General features: G+C 32.0%; 1 pseudogene; it reads right to left on the bottom strand.

Annotated features, from left to right (window-relative positions):
- Window positions 1-5,372: 5,372 nt before the first annotated feature.
- Window positions 5,373-5,624, bottom strand: LOC143634303 (zinc finger A20 and AN1 domain-containing stress-associated protein 1 pseudogene; annotated as a pseudogene).

Here is a 5,624-nt window from a genome sequence, read left to right as displayed (position 1 = left end):
TGAGACCCATAACCTGTGAAAATTATTGTTTGCTTATAAATAGTTTTACAAATAAATGAGATGTTATAACCCATTTAAAGACTATTCGGGTTTGGTAAAACCCATACCTGCGAATTCGGGTCAAATGCATGAGAGGCCTCCATTTATAAATCAAGCAATCTGGTGGCTCTAGAGAATGGGGGGAGCAACCTGAGAGCGATACCTAGGATTTTATAGTAGGCAATTATATAGATAGTTAGATATATATAGGTAAAGGATGGAATACGCAAATCGTTTATCGTACAATATGTACGCGAGTGTCTGGAGCGTCCATCTTCAATAACCATCCTTACCTAAAATCACAATTACGCGAGCCGGCCTCCCTCAACCTCTTCTCCCGTCGATTTCGTCCGCCTTCACCATCGCCGTTCAACGATTCCGTCCACCATCCACCTTCGCGACCACCATCTTCTTCCGACACAACCATCGATCGTTGCTCACATGTCAGTTGATTAAATTGCCCAATTGAAATTGTTGAACTAATTGATCAATTAAACTTTGAAATTGGTCCAACTAATCATCATTTTGAAGTTTCAATTAATCAATTTTGAGTTTTTGAATAAACCTAATTGCAGACGTTCCATATTTTGTTCATATGGTTGAATCATTGATCAAATTAACAGTCGATTGATGATTATGAGATTATATGAAGTGATTTCAGTGTTCAATTTCATGTTTATATGTGTTTAATTTCTTTTTTTTTGTTAGTTTTAGAAGTTCTGAACAGCCAGAACTTCTTAGAACTTATAAACTTTTTATCAAATCCAGAACTTCTTAGAACTTCTTAGAACTTCTATACTTTATTAAACAACCTGAACTTCTTAGAAGTTCGATCACATTCTAAACACATACCAAATGTCTTATAACTCTTAAATCAAGTCAAAATATCAAAAATATAAAAAGTAAAGTAGCATATATTTTAATAAAAACTAAAAACACCACGCGCATTAAGCTCTTTCACCATCTTCAACACGCTCGCTAACCTCTTTCACCATCTTCAATCTTCTTGCGAGGTACCTAATAAGAAAAATAAAGATTTTTTAATATGTAAACAATATGAACATTAACTTGTGTAACAAGATAATAACCTATTGAAAATTTGAAATCAACCATATCAACACTAGCCTTGTTTAGGGATGCAAACAAGCCGAGCTGCTCACGAGCTACTCGAAATTGGCCCGTGAAAAGGTTAATCGTGCGAAGTCTAAACGAGCTCGAGCCCGAGCCTAATAGTAAGCTTGTTTAATAAACGAGCCCAAGCCCGAGCTTCACTTGTCGAGCGCAAGCCTAAACGAGCCTGGCATTTTTACAATATATATACATACACACACACATATAAGGCGTGAAATAATAACTAAAAAGCTAGTATTTTACCCGCGCTCGGCAACTTTCGATCATACAGTAGGTGTTTTTCCTATGCTTACATCATAAGAAACACCCAAACCTGCAAATCATTTCACATGTAAAAATGAATTCAAAAGCTAAAATTAGATGAAATCCAGCATTCTCATTCGGCCCATTATTAGGTTAAGTGAAGATTCGTATATATCCTGGGTTCAGTATCAAAACTATTAGCAACTTTTGCAGCCTAACCAAAAAAAACTGAAAATGATTAATATAACATGTAAACTAAACTAAAGAGAAATTATAAACTTAATCTGAAGAAATTTTTTTTTTTTAAATGGATTTTAACTTTAGTTTAAAGTTTAAACTGATGTTCGTTTCTCACATTTACACAAATTTTAATCTATTATTTGACATACTATCATTTACACATAATAATTTGTGAGCAGTTAACACTTACCAATCTGAAGGTAGCCCGACAACAAAGTTAATTACTTCTCTCAGGCGATATCGATTGGGTAACAACATCAAACTATACATGCATACTCCTTCTGTATATGATCAGATGATGCCTAATTAATCTGCGAAGGTCAAATGGATGCGAATATTTTTCATTCTTTATGCAATTAAAAAAACAGTAAAATAAAAGGCAGCCATACCTCTCAGTTTGAACTTCAACTTGAGATTCTATCCATCTATTATCTAATAATAACAAAGATGATCAACAAAGAACATATTACGAATCAGAAAACTTACCTCATATATATGAGTCAAACAAAAACAAAGCAGAGGATTTACACTAAACTGAATCAAAATAAAAAACCTTTTCGAAATGCAAACAACTTACCGAATTCCCTCATCCTTGCTCCAACTCCCCAACATCATACAAAAGCTATGATAAACATAAGAGTGAAAAACAAATTGAATGTAAGCATAAGAATAACACCTCTAAAACCACACATTAAAGATTCAAAAATAAAAATTGAAGAAGTTAGATTACCTTAATCATCGAAGCATTCAAGATCGTCGTTTTCCTAAAAACGAAAGAACTAAACATTTAATTTAACAAAATGAAAATATAAGAAGAAAACAAGTATGAATTAAGGTTAAAAAATATAAAAATGAAACCTCCATAAAGTCAGAGGAAGACGTAAAGAAATTGGCATATGTCGTTGTTTCCAATGACACTCGGTTCTGTAAAAAAGCATAAGACAAATTAGTCGGACGGTATAGCAGCCTCCTACGACAAGAAAACCAACAGACATTTACTCGAACACCTGGTATGCATTCAACATCTAATAAATATCAATCACTAAAAGCCTCTTGATCTAAAATCATTCTAATAATCAACTCAAATAGCAAAATCAATTTGACAAAATCAAACACCTAATTGCAAAATCAGAAACAATTTGAAGACATTTGAACAATTTGACTTCACGATCCCCGATTTCCAACACTCAATTAACAAATCAAACAACTAATTGCAATTGACAAATCACAACAACAACAACAGAAACACACAAATAACCTAATCAATCACATAAACCAAAACCTAATCCAATTCCAATTCTAAATCAAAACATAATCGCCTGAAGATATACCTAATGCAATTCCAATTCCAAATCCAGTTCCAATGAAACCGTAGCTTCAACAAAAGTTGGATCGAACATTTAACGAAGTATCATATCAAATTCGGAGATCACAATACAAAATTATCAATTCGTTATTGAATTCAAGTATAGATCGAAGTTTTAGCAAAACAATATTAGGTCATGAAAACGAGCACGAAGCAGCTAACAAAGCTGAAATGAGTAGATTACATTATATATAATGGCGCGAATCGATGAAATTAAGCCACGAAGAAATCGATTAAATTACCGTCGCCGGAGATGCGATGTTATTTGGTTGGATGGATGCAGAATAGGATTTTTGTTTGAAAAAAAAAACTATATTATTATTTAATAAATTATGATATGCTGCTATGACTATAAAAAAGATTTAGATATCCTAATAATGGTTGTTTAAATGATGATCTTCAGGTCAGTTTAACTAGGCCATGCTAACAAGTTATCTTATTTAACCTTTTAATTTTTTAGATTTAAGGGACAAAAATTAGTCACAATTTTGATGAACTAGGTATTCTATGACCAATTTGAACGTAGTTGTTGTATATTCCATTTGTATTTTTTGTTTAAATTTTTAAGTATTGATATCAAAATGTTAGTAAAAGGAAATTTTTGATTATTCGGGTCGTGTGTCATGTTAGACTATAAAAAAATATGATTTGTTCAAGTTCATGTGCCTAACATAACTCTTAGGTTCTTTTAATAACGTGTAAAACTATATTTTTAATGGCATACACAAACTGCCACTAAAATCATAAAGTAGACCAGTGACATTAAAACTAAGTGCCACTAAAAATGTGTTATAACAAAGGTGGCATACGCAAAAGTGCCACTAAAACCCTAAATTAGTGGCACATAAGTTGAATGCCATAAAAATATGTGACACTATTTTTAGTGGCATACGCAAAGTGCCATTGAAAAGTAAATTAGTGGCACAAAAGTTAAATGCTATTAAAAACGTGTGACACTAGATTTTTAGTAGCATACGTAAAGTGCCATTGAAAACTAAATTAGTGGCACAAAAGTTAAATGTCATTAAAACGAGTGACACTAGATGTTTAGTGGCATACGCAAAGTGCCACTAAAATCATAAATTAGTGGCACTAAAACTAAGTGTCACTAAACATGTGTTATAAACAAAGATGCCACACGCAAAGTGTCATTGAACCCCTGAATTAGTGGCATAAAACTTAAATGCCACTAAAAACGAGTGACACTAGATTTTTAGTGGCATACGCAAAGTGCCACTAAAACTAAGTGTCATTTAAAACCTAAATTAGTGGCACTAAAATTAAATGTCATTAAAAATGTATGCCACTAAATGACAATTTTTTTTTGTAGTGCTAGTCATCCTACGAAGAAAAACTTGAAGAAAACTGCCATCTTTATTAACCATATTTAACACTAAACAACTTTTCTCATATTCATTAGCATAAATGCATGGTATTTTGTCCTTTACCTTATGTTAATATACTGTTTATCTTACCAAAGATAAGCATTGTTAGTTGTTTGTTACCAGTTACCACATGCTATTTTTTTCTTAAGTAGGAGATGAGACATTCCACATTTCCACTCCTCAAAGTATTTCAATTCTAGAAATTTCCAAGAAAAGGTAAATTATGGAAATTTAAAGTCTATTAACATATTTCAAAATTAAAAAATTAAAAGAAGTATTGTGTAAAAAATATCTAGGGGTATACAAACTCGAGTCTAGAATGATCGCATGAATGATCAGGTTTTCATAATGATACATAATTTAGTAATACATAATTGATCGGGTTCTCAGTTTATAATTTCCAAAATTGGTTCCCTGTTCAGACTCTAAAAACTCGACTTAAGCGAGAACCTAAATCTAAGCAACAATTTTGCAGAACAATAGTCGATAATTCAATATGTAGCAGGCTAGCAACCAAACCGATTCACTCCATTAAACACTTGAATTACCTGAAAATGCAACATGTGATACTATTACATTTTTCTATCTAATATATTAACTTTTGGGTTAGTCTAAGTCTTATCTTAAATATTATATACAATTAATTTAGCTTTTGAGTATTTTTTTTAATAGTTTTGAATTCTTTTGTTTTGCTTTTTATTCGAATAACCTAAAACAACCAGATTTGAATTTTTGAGTTTCAAATTAATAAATTCAAATAACAATATTCAGATTTGAATAAATTCTAACTCAATATCTTTTGATGTTAGTTAATCTAAGACAACAAATTTAACCAATAAAAACCACCACCAAACGTAAAAAAAAATTATATGACATTTTTTAAAACATATCCAATATAACTTTCCACCAAATAATAACAATTCAACTACTCTAATCTATCCAACCTGACCTAACCCAACCCGAAAATTTTAATTCCGGGTCACCTTAAAATCGAACTCACATTTACACTTAAACCCCATCACACCAACCTTCTTGTTACAACTCAAACACCTATTCGAAACCCGAACACGAACCTCCTCAACTGCTTCAAGCGCAACCTCATAAACCGAAGAAAACGATGACCCGAATTTGTTGACTAATTTATTCATCATGGCTTTAGTAGAAGCCGCTTGCTGGTTGTTAACTTGTGTGTCACGGTAGCATTTGGAGCAAAGGTTCAT

Source organism: Bidens hawaiensis, unplaced genomic scaffold (assembly GCF_021521415.1).
Source record: "Bidens hawaiensis isolate Kalapana, Puna unplaced genomic scaffold, B.hawaiensis_p1.1 tig00007041_1, whole genome shotgun sequence".
Lineage (NCBI taxonomy): Eukaryota > Viridiplantae > Streptophyta > Magnoliopsida > Asterales > Asteraceae > Bidens > Bidens hawaiensis.
Note: the sequence above shows the minus strand (reverse complement) of the source record. Positions and strands in the feature narration are given on the sequence as shown.